The sequence below is a fragment of the Apodemus sylvaticus genome, chromosome 7 (assembly GCF_947179515.1).
Source record: "Apodemus sylvaticus chromosome 7, mApoSyl1.1, whole genome shotgun sequence".
Classification (NCBI taxonomy): domain Eukaryota; kingdom Metazoa; phylum Chordata; class Mammalia; order Rodentia; family Muridae; genus Apodemus; species Apodemus sylvaticus.
Window position 1 is genome coordinate 41,508,747 of NC_067478.1, and position 13,465 is coordinate 41,522,211.

The 13,465-nt window shown below is 46.2% G+C and overlaps 1 protein-coding gene across 2 annotated transcripts in view; it reads right to left on the reverse strand.

The window, feature by feature from the left end:
• Positions 1-1,025, reverse strand: part of Mrap2 (melanocortin 2 receptor accessory protein 2) — a 32,240-nt gene extending 31,215 nt beyond the window's left edge. For both annotated transcript variants that reach the window (XM_052189305.1, XM_052189303.1), the window contains exons 1-2: positions 919-1,025; positions 612-756 (exon numbers count right to left, since the gene is read on the reverse strand). The gene's annotated coding sequence lies outside the window, so the exon portion shown is untranslated. The remainder of the gene's footprint in view (positions 1-611; positions 757-918) is intronic.
• Positions 1,026-13,465: the final 12,440 nt, after the last annotated feature.

The window sequence follows — 13,465 nt, forward strand, 5'->3', positions numbered from 1 at the left end:
AATACTGCTACTTACTTGGGGGAGGGGACAGTTCGTAAGGATTAATTTATGTGTGACAGTTTCTCTCTCTCTCTCTCTCTCTCTCTCTCTCTCTCTCTCTCTCTCTCTCTCTCTCTCTCTCTCTCTCTCTCTCTCTCTCTCTCTCTCTCTTCCCTGGATCACCAGGGACACCTTCTTCCAAGCTTCTTTTGCTCTCAAAACCTTCCCGATTGCTTCACCGTTGCCAGATTAAATCGTGTACAATATCCGGGGCTCCATGTCATCTAAAGCGCTGTGGGAACCGAAGCATCAGAACAGTTTTCTGTTGCACTTGGCTCTCAGAAGGCCTTCCCCGGTTCAGTACACAGAACGAACAGGGCAGAGAAGAACGCAGGAGGGAATTGCAACTGCAGTCTCTCTGGTAAGGTGACCCGCCACCCGCTGGCTCCCCAATCTGAACAAACCTGTCAATGCAGGTTAATCCTGAGAAACAGGCTCACTGCAGGGGGAGCACATCCTGGGGCCAGGGAACCACACCCTTGGTCTGGAGGTGCAGGTTCCCCAGCCCCTGGGGCTCTGTGGAGGCGCAGCGGAGGCCCGCAGACCCCCGAGGCGGCGGGAAAGTTTCTCACCTGAGGCAGAGGGTGTGGCTGGGTCGTGGTGCTCTGCGCCCCCTGGATGCTCAGCTCAGCCCGCGGAGCTATATCCAGGATTTCCTGACTCCTCGGGCCGGAAGGACTGACCTCAGCAGCAAGGCAGGCTTCGAACTTGGGAGCCCTTCAAAAGGCCAGCAAGCTGCTCTAGGTACCATCTGAACCCCGACAACTCTTTCCCACCCTTCTCATCTTCACCCACTCCAATCCCAACTTCAGTCTGCGTGCAGACTGAAAGGCATCCGGACCCCAGGATAGCCCACACCCCGTCCTTGCCCCGGGTTACCGCAGGCTTTACACGGTCCAGCTCCTCTGGTGTGCGAGCCTCACCGCTGCCGTGCTGCCGCCACCGCCGCTGCCGCCGCCGCAGCCAGTGGTTGGAGCTGTGCAAGTCGCTCCCTGCGCCGCGGTGTGGTGGAGAGACGTGTGCTCTCGCGACCTAGCGGTGGAGGCGGCGCTGGGCACAGAGGCTGTGGCTAAGCTCCTGAGACCAACCTCAGGGATTCACAGGAAACCCTACCATCCCCACCTCCAAACGCCTTACCCCCCCACCCCACCCCCAGTGTGGGTAAGAACCTGCAAAGAGCAAAGGAAAGAAAAGATGTGCAGGGGTATTTTTTTTTTCCTTTGTGGCTCTGTAGTGGGTGTCTTGGGGCTACATGAGCAAAGAGGTTTACCAGTTATTCTCAGCCTTGGGTTCAAGTTCAACCAGGTTAGAGTCATGTATAATGCACTGCTTCAGTGACTATCTCGATTTTTGAGTGCCTCCTCCAACCTACACGTACAGATGCCAAGGGGCATCAAACACCCTCCAGACAGATCCCAAAGAGTTAGCAATGGACTGGGAGCAGGCACACGTTAACAGCTATGACTCTCTTCTGCATCTCTTTGTACATCCAATCTGTATGCGGTGCAAAACACCAGCTTTCCAAAGGACATAGCCAGTAAAGAGGAAGACAATAAACACAACTAGGGCTGTGTGAGTAAAGTGTGGGCAAAAATACAAAGGGAAAATAGGACGGGGACGGGGGCGGGGGAGGTTAGAGCTAACCTTACTCTGTAATAAGGAGGTGGGAGAGCAACCAGGCTTGCATATGGGGAAAGAACACTGCCTTAGAGACAGATTCTAAGATGTCCCTTAGCATATGTGTGTGTGTGTGTGTGTGTGTGTGTGTGCGCACACGCGAATCTCAACAGCCATGGCCATTTTACAAATAAGAAAATTTAAACTCGCAGCAATGCCGCAATACCTTTAACCCCAGCACTATGAGTTCAAAGCTACAGAGTCCACAGAAAGAGTTCCAGGAGAGCTACACAAAGAAACCTAAGAGAGAACAGGGGAGGGAGGCAGAGAGAGCACTGCTTGGGAAGGCCCTTCCAGAAAAGGATTCCTGGAAATGATCTCTGCGATAGCTGATTCATAGATCTTTTTTAAAAGTAGTTTCACTGTTTTTATAGCATCTCTGTGTGTTCTCCTGCCTCATTGGCAGGCAGCTTGGCTCTAAATGATACATTTTAACATCTGTAGTGAGAGTGGTCCATCGTCCCCAAGACTGTACATTGACTCATTCCCCTTGCAGAATTCTGTTTCCGGGGATCACCCAAGCAATCGAACCACTACCACTGTCAGAGTCTGGTGACAGTGCACAGAGCAGCGACAGGACAGAGCCGCCACTGCGGGAGTGCCAGCTTCTGAACAAGTCAATACCTATCTTAGTTATGGACAGCGGGGGTGGGGGAAGTGGGGGGTTGGGTGTGTACAATATGGATAGTCCAAGAACACTGTGCTTGGGGAAAAGGGCAGGTGGCTAACCATTAGTTTCAGAAGCCAAAACTGCAGCCTCCCAGAAAGTAACATCAGGAGGATAACAAAGTTCAGATGTCCCTCCTAGATATCTCTAGCTGTCTGTCACTACTGGTCATATCCCCTTCTTTTCCTCCAGACTCACTAACATCTTTCCTCCTTTCCCTCCAGATGCATCTCAAGCACCATCACGTCTTCTATAAAACCTTCCTGGATGCTCTGCTTGGAATTCTTTCATGGAGCACTAAACACAAGCACAGGAGTGTGTGTATCCCTGTGTGTTTGCAGCCTCCTGCGCACCACAGGGAGTGTGCACAAGGGAGAGGATAGCCTCCAGCGTCACCTCCTACCTTCTCTGAGACATGATCTCCTGTTGTTCGCTGGCCTACAGGCCTGCACTGTGCTCTGTCTTACTGTAAGGGCAGAATTCCAGACACATGCTCCTGAATCCAAACTCAACTCCACAAACTCACACAGGCTCTTGACCCAGGGCCACCTCCCTACCACTATCAAAGAACTCTCAACCTGAAAGCTGAAACCTCTCAAATAGCACTTCTCCATGTCTACCTTAGAGTTTAGCGTGCATACCCTGACCCCCCTTCCTAGAGACCTGTTCCTCAGCTTGCACAGGATCATGTTTTGCATCCAGTGGGCATTTAATGAGTGTGCTTTTATTACAAGCAGCAAACTGATCTGTGAAGACTTTTCTAATTCAAGGAAAGTTAGTGGCAACAATAACATGTTACATGTATCTTTGTCCATTCATAAACATTGTCCTTTCATAAATGGATGCTGCCCATTCATAAAGGCTGACATCAGTTTGTCTTGAGGTAAATTCTGTTTGCTTCATTCTGAGATTGGAAAACTAAGGCCCGGGCATCGTTTCCCTAATGTCACCTTTCTACTCAGTGTCAGCTGGGATTCGCACTCAGAATGCAGAAATTATCTTAGTCAGGCGCTCAGACACCCTCTCCTCCAGTCATTCGTGCATTTGTTCCTTCTACAGATATTTGCAATTATTTGCCTCGGCTCTGTAACAGCTGCCAGGAAAATTGCAATGATTAGCTCACAGATCTTACCCTCAAAAAAAAGGGTGACCTAATAAAAGGGAAGGAAGAACAAGGAAGTAATCAAAACCCAATATTCTGAACTTGACAAAAGAGGCTCGTGTGGAAGAGAGAGCCTGAAGGAGCTCTTTGTTTCACCCGCACTGTTTGGAAAGGGGAGCTGACACTAAGGATTCGCTGAGGAGACAGAGTTATGAAAGCCTGCTGCTCTGACTGAAGGAAACTGCAGAGTCTGTGGGGGAGCCTGTGCAAACCACGGGGGGGGGGGGGGGGAGGCTGGATGAGCAGGATGAGCTTGGAGGCTCTCTGTGGTAGGTGGGATGGGGGAAGATGGGGGTGGAGGACAGGGGACATGACATTGTCAAGAGCAACAGCAGGTGAGCCAGGACCACAGAGGTCTAGGAAATACTTTCAAGGAATACATCATCCTTGAACACGTGAGAAAAGTCCTTATGTCTGCACACGTCATCTTGGAGGAGAAGCTCCAGGGCTTTAGTCAACTTTTTAAAAAGGCTGAAGGACCCAGGGCCAGAAGCTAGGGACATCAGGTTCCTTTCTTAAAACTTGATTTGTGGACCAAATACTTGCACCGTCAATCAGAATATGCAGGACACCTGGATTTTGGGAGGACGCACGGCTCAGCCCTGCCGGATGCCTCCAAACGTGAAGCAGTACTGCCATCCCTAAACAAAAATGGCGGGGCCCTCTGGCCACTCACCAATACTTCCCAAGTGGGAAGGGAGGGTGCTGCTAGCCAGCTCGCAGGCCCAGAGTCAGGGAGCTGAAAGCCAAGAACACGCCCTGGGGAGGGAGCAGGGAGAGGGCCACAGTTTGCTGAGTCAGTGAGCCTATAGTGCTTGAGTCCTCCACTGCTCCAACCAACTTCATTACCTGCTGAGTTATGGAATCCCAGAGTCACACATCCTGATCCCCAAAGCTTGAGACTATTTGGAAATAGGGCCTTTAAAGAGGTGATGAAGTTGGAAGAGGCCATGTGGTTAAGTATCGATCCATACAACTAGTGCTCTCGTGAGAAGAGCAATTAATACCCAGAGAAACAGTGGGTGGAGCGAAATCTGAAACAGAGCTCTGTCTGTGGCCTGCTGAGGAAACTTCTAGTCTCTGCGAGGAGATAAATTTCTATTATTAAAGTTACCCAACTGTGGTATTTTGTTATGGTCAGACCCAGTAGACAAACGACATCAATTTAAAATTCCAAGATAATGTATTTAAGAAACTTAAGATGATAGCCAAATAGCTTTAACTCTCGATGGATTGCCCTGCACAGCCATGGACTCCTCTACCATTACATTGCTCTTATGCCCCTGAAGCCCAGTCATGGGAATATGGGAATGGGAATCTGAATGCAACTTTAGACGCAGGAGTGAAGGAGAAATTTCTGGTTTCTTTGAAAACTCGGTTATGCCACATGATGTTTTTCTAGAAGCTGTCTTGTAAGAAGATGTTTTGCTGAAGCAGATATGTGAGAGGACATAAGATGTTTTGCTGAAATGGATGCTTGAAAGGGTGTGTGATGTTTTGAAAGAATACTGTAGAACCCCCACAGACAGTGAGAGGATGCTCTTGCATTACTACACCTTGCAATGCTTCACTGGTCTTCACTGGTCTTTGCTGGCCTTCACTGGTCTTTGCTGGTCTTCTCTTTGCAGAGAGAAATGCACCAAAGAACTTCCCATGGTATTCCAGCTGACTCTGCCGCTTCCGTTGACTCATTCAAATTCGATGGAGCCTTGCAGTTTCTGCTAGATCTAGCTGCTGCTACTGGCTCCTGCTTGGTATTTGCTATTGGACTGGACTGCTGATGTCCTGGCAATAAAGATTGTAATCGTTCCAAAGAACTACTTCTGAACAGGTCCACAACCCCCTTTCCCTATTAACCTTCTTTCTCTGCTACCTGTGGTCGGTAAGCTACAAGGGAAGTTGAAGCGTTTAAGAACCCTAATTAAAGCAGGCTTTGAAAAACCTAAGCCTACACAGCAGTGGGAAGATGGAGTAGTTGAAGCAAGGCATTGGTGAAACTGGTCCTTGGAAGCGAAAGTGAGAAGGCTGATGTTGGAAGGAGCAGCTGGGGAAACCGGAGGTGAACAAGAGGGGTAGGATGTCTAGAGAGATTGGTAGCAATGTCTAAGGGTAAGGACCTACGAGGAGCCTTAGCAGAGGGGTCTTGTGACGGGAACTGGAGCTAGACTGTCGCTGGTAAGAAACTGGTCATATGATCACAGGGTGCCCTTACCAGGACGCTGGAAAGAATGAGGAAGACCAGTACCGCTGGCCTAAGGAAAGCCATGAGATACGGAGGGCTGGTCATCAAAGCTAAGTTGTCTTACTGGAAAGACCAATGGCAGGCCTTCCAATAAAGACACCAGAGTCCTAGCCTTGGTAAATGGCCATAGTTGGAGCTCTCTGTGTTTAGTTGGCTCATTAACCCAACCAGGTATCAGTAGCAATGCTGGAGACCCACACAGTAGGTACAGCCAAGGCAAAGAGTGAATTAATGATATGCAAAGTGCCCGGCTGTGATGCTCTTTATTTGTTTGGGGGGTTTTTGTTTGTTTGTTTTTCTCTTCAGATTAGAGACAAACATTTTTAAGGATGGAGAGCATCGCTTTCTAACGGAAGAAGGAACTTGCAGACAAGAATCGAGGGAGAATATAATTGCTGAATTAAGATACTAGACAGAAGGATAAGAAAATAAATCAAGAAAATGCTATGGGAAGGATTGAACATTCGCTTATTTATTCATTCAGCGTTGGGTATTATGCAGTGCCCTGCTGGAGATGAGGAACTTTTTCTCAGAGATGAGGCAGATATGAAAGAAAGCCTCTAGTTCGTTCCTTTCCATTTCCTTAAGAAGTTGTTCATGAAGAAATAAGAATAAAAACCAGCAATGAAGCACGCTAAGGGTGTTCCTAAGAGTCCAAGTAAACAGGACCGGCTTGGAGACAGCGTGAACCTGGAGAAGACGCAGAGGCGTGGCTGCAGAGGTGGAGAGAAGATAAGGAAAGGAAGGAGAGAGAACAGGAGGAAATGTGCTCTGCTCCCCGCTTCTGGCAGGGAACAGCTCGCCGCTCTTAGGTGCCAGAATCAGAGACTCATTGTTGGCTGGAGGCTTGAAGTGGCGTGGTTTGTTTTCCAGTTGATTAGGACTTATGTCTGCCAGCCCAGGAGGAAGCAGTAAACCAAGACCAGTCTCTGAGGATACACCATGAACGCTTAATGTGTCTGGCCCAGGAAACCTGGCTACATTCCATTATGTTCAACAGCAAGGCGAGAGCCGGCCAAAGGAAGTAGTGAGACAGAAAACTGCTGTGATACATTTACTACTGTAACTGGGATGTTTTCTTTTTAGACTAGGTTAATCTATCATATAGCTAAACTAAAGGCAGAAGCAGGCATCTGCATAAAATGCCAGCAAAAGTTACCCAAGGGAACAACAGACCATTCCTAGAGGACAGTTTCTTCCTGCTGTCTATGGACTGTCAGAAGCCAAGCAAGAGGGCGAACATCCCAGAAGCCCAAGCTGGTCTGTGAGACGCGCATGCTCAATGCCCTCCTGTCAATCAGGCCCCTCCCATCCTCTTCCTGCAGTACTTCCTAGTTTTCCCAATCGAATTTGGAGGTTATTGCTTATTATAATATTTTTCTTACAATTTTTGTCCAAAATCGGGTTTAATTTGCTTAGCCTTAGTTTTCTGTGGGGTTTTTTTTTTTCAAATTAGCAGAATCATTCCTAAGTCTGTATTCTTAGCTTTTACTTGAAAGCTGTTTCTTTTTATTCTGTGGTTCACACAGCAGGATCTTACGCAGGCCCTGTGAATCCCAGTCCTTTCTGTCTAATGCTTGAGCATTGATTCAAACTATCCATTTTTGCATCTAGTCCTACTGCTCCTCTACTAGACAATTCGCAGACATCCACCTAGAGAGTGTGGCACCAGGCAGACAAAACAGCTCACATCTTTCAGTTCATGTGTAGCATTCAGTCAGGAAGAGGGAGCTTTGAAATGGCAAATAGAACACATTTAATACACACACACACACACACACACACACACAAATAGAATATATTCAACACACACATACAATACATTTAATACACACATGCACACGTGCAGGGTCAGGGAGAGAGGGGGAGCACAGAGGGAGGACTTTGTGGAGTCCGTTGCTCTGATTGTGTTTGAATGTTTACTGTCACATATTGACGAGCAAGCTTCAGTTTATGAGCTCTGGGCTCTGCTACTTTCTGACAGCCAATGACAAGCAGGCTAACTTCTCCTGGCTCCTGGCTTCATATTAGTCTTTAAATCGCACCACAGCCTATTATAAAATGCACTGGAACTATTCCAAAATGGAAATTTCAGTTGACTCTAGCTGGCGTGGGTGATTAGCTAGATGGGCGTGGCATCATATGTGCTTAAGCCCCTGTTCTTTTCTGCACCCCCAGCAAGTTTTGCTGAAGAAGATGGATAATGGTGAGATGATACATTCTCGATACAGATACAGATACAGATATAGACATATTGTATAAATATGTGCACAAACTCTCCGAAATAGTATTTATACAGACATTGAAGCTGTTGACTACTTTAAAGATAGCATCCACATGTAACAGAAGAAAACAGCATCTGCCCTTCCCTGCCACAGTGTCACCAGTGGCAGGCAGCACGCTTGTCAGTCTTAGACACCTATGAGACAAGACCGTCTCCACAGTGCCCAGACAGTGTAGCTATGATGCAATGTAGCTTAAGCTAGACTCAAACTGTCAACTCTCCTGCCTCAGGGATTGTAGGTGTGCAATGTCAATGCCAGGCAAACAAGGCCTTTTAGTAGTGCTAAAATTTCACTGAGTGTGTACCATGATTTACTTAACTCATTCTAGGTAGATGCTGGATTTTTGTACCATAAGCATTGCTAAGATGACATCTGTCTTATGTAATGCTGGACATGACAAAATACAAAGTGTTTGGTTGGAACCCCTGTGCATCCCCTGCACAAGTTAAGAATCCGGTTTGCTCTTCTTCCCCAACCCTGCCTAAAGGGAGACAGTTTGGGCTTACGTATCATCTCTCCTTGTCTTAGCGTTTCCGGCTATTCACCTACAAATGCCCGCCTGAGGGCTTAATATTTTCTACCTTATACAGGCATAATTTCACAGGTGCCTAGCTTACTCATCATCACCCTGAGCCCCAAACCCATGAATTTGAACTTGCTTTAGCCCGTGACTTCACTGACCTCCACCTGCGAGATCTGTGGACTCGCCGGAAAGCTGTCTCTCAGTAAACCTGCCCTTTAGACTTTTGATTCAGCTGCAGCTGATGCATCTCATCAGCAGAGAAACTATGACAAGTACTTATTCTCCCCGTCCCTTTGTGGTTATCTTGTACCTGTCAGCATTCCAGTGCCAGCTAACCAGTGTGGCCAGCATAGCAGAAGACAATACTAGTAACAGTTTTTATCCATTGAGCAACACTTTCCTATCTTATTAATCAGACATATAGTTAGTGTCATAAGTGTATGAATAAGGAATCAGTCCATTTAGTCTAGACACAAGAAATCTACGGGCAGGGGAAAGCAGTGACTGCATCAAACACGTGAAGGCTGAGGACCTGGGGAGAATTGTTCAGTGGCTTTAGGTAGGAGTAGGTTTCACATGAGTGAGAGAAAGTTCTCCTAGGTGGCCCCAAGAGCACCTCCCCAGTGGCTGTGATCTGGAACAAGCTGAACACACATGGCAAGGGCAGAGTCAAGGGCATTAAGGTCACCCTGCAAGGATGGACACCATACTTTTGTAGATCACTTCCAGCCCAGTGATGCTGGGAAAAATAGAGAGATGCAGATAGAGATGATGGAGACAGAGATGGAGATGATGGAGATGGAGATAGAGATGATGGAGACAGAGATGGAGATGATGGAGATGGAGATGATGGAGATGCAAATGGAGATGATGGAGATGATGGAGATGGAGATGATGGAGATGGAGATGGAGATGATGGAGACGGAGATGGGGATGATGGAGATGGAGATAGAGATGATGGAGACAGAGATGGAGATGATGGAGACAGAGATGGAGATGATGGAGACAGAGATGGAGATGATGGAGACAGATGGAGATGATGGAGATGGAGATAGAGATGATGGAGACAGAGATGGAGATGATGGAGACGGAGATGGAGATGATGGAGACGGAGATGGAGATGATGGAGACAGAGATGGAGATGATGGAGATGGAGATAGAGATTTTCATTTGTAAAATAGCAAAGAATCAATTTGCAATAATTTTGAATTGTTTAAAGTGAAAGGGCAATTTCTTCTGTTACCATGTGTAGCCACCCATTCAGTAACTATGTACCACATATGTATCAAGATCCAGGCATCCCTTGAGATGACAGGGAGCTAAGCAAAACATACCAGATCCCCTTCTTTGTGGAGCCAAATAACATCTGGCATGTTCTTCAGGCTCTTCCAGGGTTTTTCTCATTTGATTCCCTGATGAGTGCATGAGATGAGCAGGCTACGTATGCTGTGGATGAAGATGTGGAAACGTCACAAGAGCACACAAGGACTGTGGGAAGAAAGAGAAAAGCTTCCAGTGCTCCAGCCTGCCTCATGGCTTGACCAGCAACCTCTGCATGAGGGAGGTCATCAGCCCCATAGGGCAACCTCACACCTGTAGAGTGGGAAACAAGTTCTGCTTTTCCTACAGACTGCTACTTTTTAATTTTGCAAAAGCTTAAACCTCAGATGCCATGCTGGCTACAAGCCTAGTATATGTGAGTTACTAAGTCATAAGGTTCTTAAAGGCAGATTCTGTATCCTATCCATTCTTAAAAACATTGCATCTGGTGCATAATGCTTGTCTGATAATGGACATTTTATGTGTTCGTTAATTGGTAGGCATAAAAAAAGATACTACTCTTATATTGTATTTTTAAAGGATGCTGTTCTCAGAAGTACAGTACAACAGAAATGGGAAGCCACCATATTTATTGTGCCATCAAAGGAGCAAAACAAGTTAGACAAGGGTGTGTGTTGGTTATAGAACTGTTAAGTAAATTGTGCAGACCTGATGCCTTAGGAAAGCAAAGGTCAGGTTTTGTCTTCTTTCCAAAACATTTGAGAACCGTGTAGGTTTTTGTTGTTGTTTTTCCAGTACATTTCAGTATTTTGTGCCTAATTAAATTCTGTTCCTTAGTTTTCCAGTACCTCACAAGGCCTTCATAATAATCACCAGATTTATGCTGTGCCAATGAGTCATCTTACAACATTAAGGACATTCTCAGCACTTGGAAATTAAGAAAAGGAGATGTGATGCAGGTTCTTGTGATGGCTCTCTGGCAGGTTTCTGTTCAAAGGGAGAAGTTAATGAAAAGAGGACAGCATACTGTCTTCAAGTTCTCACCGGCTGAAAAAGCCATGATACAACAGAAGAAGAAGAAGAAGAAGAAGAAGAAGAAGAAGAAGAAGAAGAAGAAGAAGAAGAAGAAGAAGAAGAAGAAGAAGAAGAAGAAGAAGTCTTCTCAGAAGACATGCTGGCTGTTTGGAGACCCCAGAGCCTTGTTTTAAGAGAAACCAAGCAAAACATGATGTGGTAGTTTGAATGAGATTGACCTTGTAGGCTCATATATTTGAATATTTGGTCCCCGGTTGGTGGGACTGTTCGGGAAGGATTAGGATGTGCGGCCTCATTGGTGGAAGTGTATCACTGGAGTTTTGATTTGAGGTTTCAAAAGACTCATACCATTTTAGTGTGCCTTTCTCTGCCTCATCAGTGGTTGTGTCTCAAGATGTGAGCTTTTAGCTATTGCTCCCCCGTCCTGTTTGCCTGCCTGCTACCATGTATCCACCAGGATGGTCATTCACTTTAGCTCTCTGCAACAGAAAGTCCCAAATTAAACACTTCATTTTATAAGTTGCCTTGATCATGGCACAGAGATGTGACTAAGAAACAGAGATGTGACTAAGAAACAGAGATGTGACTAAGAGCAGAATGATCTGCTTTAATCTGCGTCATGATGCTGGTAACTGATCTCCAGCTGGAGTCCAAATGGCATTGCTGTTGGGAGGTTCCCAGAAAACTTGACCAATATTGTCTTGGATTTCTTCTGGTGGATAAACCTGGGATCTGTGAATTCTAGGGGAAGGCTTCTTGTCATCATCCAGGAAGCTATGCAAGTAGCCCAGTCAAAAATTCAAACATTTTAACAGTCGAACTGCCCACTGATCTGTGCACATTGTTTTGATGCCTTCTGTGTTTCTGTGAGTCAGCATGGGTCAAACACTTTGAAAGGGGGCCCTGAACCCCTGGGCTGACTGGCTCGTCTGTTTGGCTTCTCTCTGTTTCTCTGTGCCTCTTGAGTACACAGTCTCTTGGAAATCACATGTAGAACCCATCACGAGATGAGATTTCTAATTTGTTTTATTGTGATTTTTCAGCCCTTCTCTGCTGAGCAGGCAGGAGTCTGGGGAAGCACGGGGTGAGCATTCAAGCATAAATACCAGGCCGAGAGGTCCGTACACTAAAGACACACTTCCCACTGAAGTCCAATGTCTGCCATAGGTGTGGGAGGACTTGCAGCTTGGTTCTCAGAGATGAGGTTGTCTAGATAATGATTTAGAGGACAAAGGAATGAGACCTGTCGAGTGACATTCTACTTAGAATTTCCTCACATTCAACACAAAGAGCTTCACTGTAGGGTTCTCCCATTCTAGGATGCAAAGCTTGTTTCATCGGAGAACATCTGGGCAGGAATGTCTCTGATAATAACAGGATAGAAGACTTGAGGAAAAGCTAACCAACCAGGACATTCAGCAAGGAATTCTGCTTTCTGGGTGGAGTGTGGATCAGGAGCCCATGCCACCTCTGACTCTTAACCAACCTGACCACTTGGTCAATAGAGTCTGTTTTTATCCTCAGACTCCAATCACTTTGATTTTCTGCTCATTTCCTCTCATGTAACGTTAATTCCCTCCTGGTTCAGCCTCAGCAAGGTACCTACTTTATAAGAAAAAAACGAAGTTCAAAAGTGTATCCTTGTGACAAAAGGAAGGTCGGACCCACTGATCTCTTGCGTTTGCTCCTGGACAGCTCAAATGAGTCCATAAGAAGCGTGCTGTCTGTTAATTCCAGAATATGATTGTACACATAGCTGCTGGGCCCACCAGAAACCATTGTTTGTAAAATGGAGAAGAGAGAACGAATGAGCTGTCATTTCCCTCCCCGGAGCAGTTGAAAACATTTAACTCATAAGCCAAATTGAGCCATTAGTGCCTATAGATAACAATTAGGTTGTTAGAAAGCCAGTTCCTGCTCCCCTGCCCCAGTTTCAGAAGCCAACAAATGGTTGGCCATGCTGTTTGGAGAATAGATGCTTCTAGTCCCTAGTGGATGTTCCACCAATGCTGTGATAAAAATTAGCCATCTCAATTCAGATGTCTCACTGGTGGAGAGAAGGTTCCTTCTCTACCAGACAAATAAATCAGACTTCTGTAAATCTCAGATGGAGGAAGTAGACTTCTGCATACCCCCCAAAACGTTATAAAATATAGCACGCTTGTTTGCAACAAAATAAGAGGCCTTGGTGGATGACACACATCACAACACCTTTATTTTCCTTCTCCTGTAGACAATTGTTTAAATTTGATGTACATTTATGTGGCATTTGCTGTAAGTGCCTTACAACAATTAATTTGTTCAAACTACCATTTGAAGTTAGTCAGATACTGTCATTAACTTCATCACCATTCTGCAGGAAACTGAGCACAGAGAGTTGGAACTTGCCCAAAGTCATCCTACCTACCTGATCCAACTCTCAGCACAGTCCCTGTGCGCTGGCTCACTCTGCTGTCCTACCATATTTCCCTCCTGTATATGTATATAAATGGTACCTGTGTATAAATGGACGCTTGCATGTGTGTAGTCACATGTGTGTGCAAGTGTGCATGTG